The sequence below is a fragment of the Oncorhynchus gorbuscha genome, linkage group LG08 (assembly GCF_021184085.1).
Source record: "Oncorhynchus gorbuscha isolate QuinsamMale2020 ecotype Even-year linkage group LG08, OgorEven_v1.0, whole genome shotgun sequence".
NCBI classification, from domain to species: Eukaryota; Metazoa; Chordata; class Actinopteri; order Salmoniformes; family Salmonidae; genus Oncorhynchus; species Oncorhynchus gorbuscha.
In genome coordinates, this window is record NC_060180.1 from 7,391,969 (window position 1) to 7,400,616 (window position 8,648).

Sequence of the window (8,648 nt, forward strand, 5' to 3'; positions counted from 1 at the left end):
ACACACATGGCAACAAAGCAGCACAGCGGTTTTCAAGGCAGCTGTGTATTTCTGCAGATGTAGGCTAGTTGTGTAGGCTGTAATACTACATACACGTAGCCTCCGGGAGTAGGAGTGCTGAGGGTGCTGCAGCACCCCCTAAGAAAAAAAATGAAAAAAACCTGCACCCCCCCACCCCAAAGAATCTACCCACTGCCATGTACTGTACATACAGTAAACATTCCTAAGCAAGATTTGATAGAATCCGGACCCAAGTCTTATTATAGACCCACTCAAGACAACCAGTTTGTATGACAGAACAACAAGTTGACATATATGTGACTTGTTTCAGGGAAGTAGGCAAATGTCGTACGTCACTACTTCACAGGAAAGGCATTTGAACGTATTTTAAAAATGTTCGTATCAAAATGTTAATAACAAACGTTTGTCAGAAATGCCTTCTGGAACGTGAACTTTCATGTGCCTTAATAACAAACGTGTGTGCCATCTGCAAATACAAATAGAATTGTTAAATTACGAGTTGGTTTAGTCACGGAAAAAGTCAGGAACCTTCCTGCTAGCCATGACTGGCTGAGATAATGGATGGGCTGGACATGCTGAGAGATGAGTTTGGATTGGTCAGTGACATAGCATGCCTCTGTCAATAATATGAGCTGGTTAGTATGTGTAGGTAATCCTTTCTAACGCAGAATTTTTGAAAGATATCACTTAGTAGAACTGCAAAAGTGTTGTTCTCCACTTTCTGGAGGACTGAGTTTTGAAATCAGTGGAATGCCCTGTGGAATTAGAGTATGATAACTAAGGAGATGGAGAAAATTCTGGCGTTTGATTGCAAATATGCAGAGGGAGTCAAAAAGGGAAGACACAGAAGGCTGTTGTATAAAACACCTGTCTACGGATTACTAAATTCAAAACGTATAATATCTGAAAATGTCTTCAAACTAAGGGCAACTATGGCATCTGTGACAGAGAGGGAGAAGCGTCCTTCCATGTATATGGGTTAGATAGTCTAGCTAGCTACATTTTCAGATATTGTACGTTTCGAATTTAGTCAGAAAGTCATTTTCATTTCAAGTTAAAGCATAGTCAGCTAGCTAGCTAACGTTAAGCGCATGATCTGTGTAGTAATATTATTTGTATCTCAGAGCCATTTGCATTGCTAGTTATAGGCTAATGTAAGCTAGCTAGCTAGCATTGAACCTGGCTGGTTAGCTACCTGCAGATTTGTGCTGGGTGGTAATGTTATGAGTTGGGATTATGGTTCATTGTTTAGCTAGCTAGCTACATGTCTAAACAAAAGACTCCACTATGTAAGTAAACATTTCACTACACCTTCTGTATCCTGTGCATGTGACAGATAAACTTAGATTTTATTTGATATAGTATGTGTTTACCAGAGACGGTAATGTGAAGAACATGACCTGCACCAAAGTCAAATAAGGACATAACGTTAGGCCAACGAGACAGTGTCCAAGTTCAAAAGTTCTCTGCTAGAATGCTCTGCTTTTATTTTGTCACACTCACAAACGTAAGCTATTTTCTGTAATTGGCTCGCCATTAACTTGTAAACAATGATCTTGTTGTGAGTTTATTTTTCTGTAATAATGAAGACAGATTAACTAAAGTGAAGACATTGCCAGCTATATGATATGGTCATTATTTGAACTGGCTAGCCAGCTAACTTAACATTAGCTAGCTAACAAGCTATAAAAGAACAAAAACATTGTTTAGAAAGTAGCTTTTAGTTACCTGGTTTGTTAGATTGACATTATATTAAATTAATTTCCAAACAGATGGGTTTATTGGTGTTAAAATACACTAGTTATGCTATTTTGGACAACCAGGCTGCTGATGTCATGCAGCCTGTAGTTTTTGTGATTATACTTTTTCATAATGAAAACGATAAGTTTGATGTCGGACGACAATAGAATGTTCATGATGTCACTGCGACAACTGTTGATAGCCGTAGTATAAACGGGGCAGCAGGTAGCCAAGTGGTTAGAGCGTTGGGCCAGTAACTGAAAGGTTTCTAGATCGAATCCCTGAGCTGACAAAGTAAGAAATCTGTTGTTTTGCCCCTGAACAAGGCAGTTAACCCACTGTTCCTAGGCTGTCATTGTAAATAAGAATTTGTTCTTAATTAACTGACTTGCCTAGTTAAAAAAAAAGAGTCTTGAAATGTTTGGTTGTTTAGTATATGGCCTCACATGTGAATCCTTAAAGAGAAGGGTAGGGCTAAGGCTTATGAGGGTGTGAAGGATGGTGTAGACAAAGAAGAGCTCAGTAGGTTCACTAAATATTCAAGGGCCATTTTCTCAAAAATGTGGTTACAAGTTTATCAACTTTGAAAGCAGAATTACTCTCCCATATATACAATATTCTAGCTCTGAATCTCTACTTTTATCCAATGTAAAAAAAACTATTTCAAATTTTGCTACATAAGACAGAATCGAGCCGGTCGGTCACATATGTGATATTTAACTGGTAATGCCGGAGAAGCCGGTGTTTGTTGGATATATTGGTACAAGTGTTCATCGAGTGCCAGCAAATTGTGCCAATATATCCAACAATCCCCCGGCTTCAAGGACATTACCACTTAAATATTACATATGTGACCAACCAACTCCTTCCACAAGATATAGTCCATACACAAGTCTAGGGTTGCTAGAGACGCGATCCTGTCGCTCGTTCTTTTTGTTCTGTATCTATGGACGTGACCCAGTCGTTCGTTCTTTTTGTTCTGTATCTATAGACGCGACCCAGTCAATAACTTTGAACTGAAGCTGGAAAGACTGCAAACTAGCTGCACTTGATTTCGTATGACCTTTTTTCAATTTACATTTCTTTGTATATATCCATAATAACTATGCCCCGACACATTCGTTACTATGGGACAGTTGGACATCGAGTTTGAATATTGAAACAATGTTGCAAATGTCAGAGAGATAGACAGCAAGGTTTATACAAATCTCCCATTGAAAACTTTAGTCTAAAAGAAATGGAACAGAGTAAAAATAGGAATTTAACGTCATAGATTTAGCTGGTGGTAACTTGTGGAATAGACTTTTTAACCAATCAGCATTCAGGATTAGACCCACCCGTTGTATAAATCTGTAATACATTTGTTCTGTACTGTAGACTTTGTACAAGTGTCTCTGGGTTTGCTATTTTAATCTTTAATCCTTTGGAAATGGGTAACTGAGGAGACTAATGTGCCAACTCACTTTGCCCCGAAAGAGAAGTGAGGCATGAAAGCAAGGAAGGGCATTGGGGCACACTGGCCACGCTTTTAATTTAATCTTGTGCAATCAAATCAAAATCATGGAATATCGATGTACAATCAGGTCCAAAATGAACGGCACCCTTGACAAAGATGAGTAAAAAAGACTGCATAAATAAATAATACAAATACTGACCTACTGAGCAATTGTTCAGGAAATTGATTTTGTTTAACAAAGTAATGCTATTTCTCTCTCAAATAAATAGGGGTAAAATTATTGGCACCCCTAAAGATTATTATAAATATAAACAAACAAAATAAAATCTGCATGAACATTCTACTTGTTTAAATTATTCTTATCTTAAGGAATGCGTTTTGGTCTTTCATGGCTTCCTGTTTTACTGGGGTAGAAAAATGAAGTAACACGCATAGGAAAAAGCAAAGAACTCACAAATGGTTATTGACCTTCATAAATCAGGTAATGGGTAGAGGAACAGTGGTAATCTTGCCTGATATTGAATGCATGTGTATCTTTTCCCCACGCACAGTGAGGAAGATGGTTCTGGAGGCAAAGAAATGTCCAAGGGCCACGGCTGGAGAATTACAGAACTCGGTCACATCTTCGGGTCACCAAGTTTCCAAATCTACAATTTGACGCCATTTCCTTTGCCAATAGGCTCTTTGGAGCGGTTGCCAGAAAGACACTTTCATTGAGAGCAACCAACAAATGTAAATGCCTGGAGTTTGCTAAACGGCATTGGCACTTGGATTGGAACAGGCGCTATGGTCAAATAGAGCTCTTTGGCCTAGATAGAAGGATACATATGCAGAAAAAAACCTCATACCTACTATGGTGGGGAAGCTTTGCTGTTACAGGGCTCTTTTGCTTCCACCAGCTTGGAAAACCAATATGAATGGTATAGGTCAACATAATGCAACAATTCAACATGGATGGTCTCATGTTGGTGAGCTAAACAAAGATAAATATTCAAATCAAGTCAATGGTCAATCCCAACATGAATGAAGCAGGTCTTTATTGTCGATCATCAGTGATCAAATGGCAACTTGTCAGCAAGCTAGTTCATATAATAAGCAGTTAATTGGATAATGATTTAATTCATGAAACACATTCATGCAAAGTTCATCCTGGATTGGGCAGATGGATAGTCCACAGAGAAGGGGAACAGAACACATATTGAATGTACCCATAACAGAATACTATCTTTCTCCCTCTTCCTAACATCACATTATGTATTCATTCATAAAGTACATGTACAACAGTCAATGCTTTGGATTGGATACTTTATCTTGACATTTTTAAAAATGTAGGTTCATGTAGTTTGTAATAGCCTTGATTGTTTAGCATTTTTTCGCATTTCAATGTACATTTAGTTATGAAGCTGTAGTTTGTCATCGCTGCAAGTTTATTTTCCTGATTACATTCCATATTAAGTTCCATCTCTCTCACCAAACAATCTTTTGAATCATGTCAAATTACACACAGATATTTAACACATTTTTGTTAGTTTGAATGCAGCAGCATTATTAGAGCTTGAGGTCTCATCCAACAATTTGATACTTCTGAAAAATAAAGTTAACAAAACAAATGCAATTACAATTTTTTTCTCAACAGTTCTTTGATTTATCAAATAAAAATAAAGATTACCTTTTGTCTCAAGAAGTAACTATATTATGTACAATAAACTATTATGGAACACCAGAAGCAAGTATATTTCAAGGCATGCCAAATTTCTTAGAAATGCTGATTGGTAAAAAAGTAAAATAGATGGACCAATTAAAAGCAAACTTTTATTAGTGTGAGCCAATGAAATTGCTTCATATTAAACTGTGAATGATTGGCATCACATAGCAGCTCTACCTGAGTGCATGTCTCACTAAATTGTTCAAGACATTTTTGTGTGACATCAGAAAGTTTTTGGGGTATTGTATGAAGCAAAATAAATGGATTTGAAAACGTATTGTACTAGAGTAGATGTTTCATTGTATTGTAAGTTGTATCATCCTTGTCATTTGATGAGAGAAATTATGATTCCTGTAAGATAAAAGGGTAACACATTATACGTGAAGCACAGAATAACATACTGAGAAAAGACAAAGAAACATAGTGACATTTAAAGTGCAAAATAAATCAAATTCTACAGTGATGTTTTTAATATGTAAGTAGGTACACGGTATGTTCAGAATCATAGGATTTTGTAACTGGTAAAATGTTTTAGCAAAATGTCGTAAATGGGAATGATTGATGATTTACACCTGAAGTAAACATTCTATGAAACTGTATAACTAGCACTACTTCCTCATGTGTATAAACAGTGAAGGACTTTTCAAGGTGTTCAGAACTGGGACCGGAGAAAAATGGGGTAGGGCCATGCTATTTCATTTTTAGTCAGGGGGGGTTGAGTATTTTTTTGTATCTAGTCCAGGTTCGATTAAATGTCATATTGCTCAAGAGTTTCAGAAGTAGTTGCTTATTACATCTCAATGTGTGCCCGATGCTGTCCCTCATCCCTGATTATCTGCAGGGTGCGCAATATTAAGTGCTCCTAGTGTGGTCTCAATCAAATGATCCATATTCTATAAGCTATAGGCCTAGGTTATATGAAGAGCATGCTCGGAGAAGCACAGGGCAAAGTTATATTTCCAAGAAAATGTACTTCCCGTCTTTTTGCGCTGCTGGGATGGTGTATATAAAACTAGGCTACACAGCATTATACACTTCAATGGATAGGCGTTCCCAATCATGAGCCCCGGCCTGCCCTGCTCTTGCTGATGTAAACCCTTTTGTGCTGCCTAACCAATGACTGTGCTGTATACGTTGGCACTTCAGGAGATGAGTGAATGGCTTCTTTTGAAAATAATGTTGACATTTTTTATTTTATTTTTTACAATTCCTGTGCGTTCGGACTGGGCCTGTTCATGTCCTGTTCAGTTTGAGAGGGAAAGCGTGGCGATGAAAAGGAGGACCGGTGGTAAGCTTGCTACTGCTTTAATTGATTTGAATAAACACGATATGTTTCGCTGCCCATAATGAATATATTTCTCAGACTTATTGACCTCACAATAAGCCAGATGCTAGTAATTTACACAACCAACATTACTATAAAGCACGAGCCACAGATATTTGAGAAGGCTTAATTCATTTAAACGGTCTTAATTTTAATTTGACTTTAGGCTACTAACAACAAGAGCGTTTTGTGTTGAAGACTATGTCTTCATATTTAAGAAATACGAGCTAGGCCTTCCTGTTTGACAGGAGGTAGGTCTTCATATTTGAGATAGGGCTTGTGATTGATGTGATTGGCTTGATGAAACATGGCTCAAACCTGATGAATTTACCGCGTTACATGAGGCCTCTCCTTCTGGTTACACTAGTGACCATATCCCCACACATCCTGCAAAGGCGGAGATGTTGCTAACATTTATGACAGCAATTTTCAATTTACGACGTTTTCGTCTTTTGGCTTCTAGTCATGAAATTTATGCAGCCTACTCAGTCACTTTTATAGATGCTGTTTTCGGGCCTCCTGGGCTATATACAGAATTCCTCACTGAGTTCCCTGAATTCCTATCGGATCTCGTAGTCATGCCAGATAATATTTTTATTTGTCTCAGTGGGTTTTGTCCAACATGTCTCGGGACCTACGCATTGCCACAATCATACCCTGGTTCTAGTTTTATCCCGTGGAATAGATATTGTGGATCTAAATGTTTTTCTTCATAATCCTGGAATATTGGACCACCATTTTATTACGTTTTCAATCGCAACAAATAATTAGCTCAGACCCCAACCAAGGATATCAAAAGCCGCGCTATAAATTCTATGACAACCTAAAGATTCCTTGATGCTCTTCCAGACTTCCCTTTCACACTGGGGTACAAAAACATGTTAACCACCTAACCAAGCTGCTAAACTTAACCTTGAGTAATACCATAGATGCAGTCGCACCGCTAAAGATAAAACATATTTGTTACAAGAAACTGTCTTCCTGGCATACAGAAATTACCAGAGCCCTGAAGGAAGGGAAATTGCGCCCCACCAAATTGGAAGTCTTCAGATTAGCTTGGAAAGACAGTACCATGCAATATTGAAAAGCCTTCATTGCCTACTTTCCCACCCTGATTGAGAAGAAAAAATATCCTAAATGTATTTTTGATACTAAAAAGCAGCATTCCCCAAGTGAGGATGGCCTTCACTTCAGCAGTGATGAATTCATGAACTTCTTCAATGAAAAGATCATGATCATTAGAAAGCAAATGAAAGACTATGGGTATTTATTTCTACAAAACTCAGTTGCCCTGAGTCTGCACAGAACTCCCAGGACCTCGGATCAATGGAGAAGTTTTTTAATCCTGTATCTCTAGACACAATAATAGTCATGGCCTCTAAATCTTCCAGCTCTAAACTACTGTAAGAGCTATTTCCTGTGCATGGACGTCCTATGTTGAACATAAAACGGCTACCTATACTCTGGATGTGTACCAAACTCACTAAAAGTGGCAGTAATAAAGCCGCTCCTTAAAAAGCCTTGAGAGAGATAAAAAAAAATCTATCTGCCAATATCGAATCTCCTCTGAAATTGTTATTTAAAAAGCTGTTGCTCAGCAACTCACTGCTTTCCTGATGACAAATAATGTAAACTAAATGCTCCAGTCTGGTCTTAGACCCAATCGTAGTACAGAGACCGCGATGGTGAAGGAGGCAAATTACAATTTAATGGTGTCAGACCAAAGCTCTGCGTCTGTCCTTGTGCTCCTAGACATTTGTGCCGCTTTTGACACCATCGATCACCACATGCTTTTGGAGAGATTGGAAACCGTAAGTGGTTTACACAGACGTTTATGTGTGGTTTAGATCTTATCTGTCGAAACTATATCATTCTGTCTCTGTGGATGGTTTGTCCTCTGAAAAATCTAAATTAAGTTTGGGTGTTCCTCAAGGTCTGTTTTAGGACCACTATTTTTTTCACAATAGATTCTACCTCTTTTGGATGTAATTCGGAAACACAATGTCAACTTTCACTGCTATGCAGACAATACAGCTGTACATTTTGATGAAACATGGTGAAGCCCCAAAACTGCCTACCCTGGAAGCCTGTGTTTCAGACCTAAGGAAGTGAATGGTTGCAAATGTTTTACTTATAAACTCTGACAAAGAGAGATGCTTGTTCTAGGTCCCAAGAAACAAAGAGATCTTCCGTTGAATCTGACAATTAATCTTGATGGTTGTACAGTTGTCTCAAATAAAACCTAACCTACAAAGCATTACATGGACTTGCTCCTACCTATCTCTCCGATTTGGTCCTGCAGTACATACCTACACGTACGCTACGGTCACAAGACGCAGGCCGCCTCATTGTTCCTAGTGTTTTTAAGTAAGCAGCTAGCGAGGGCTTTCCCCTATAGAACT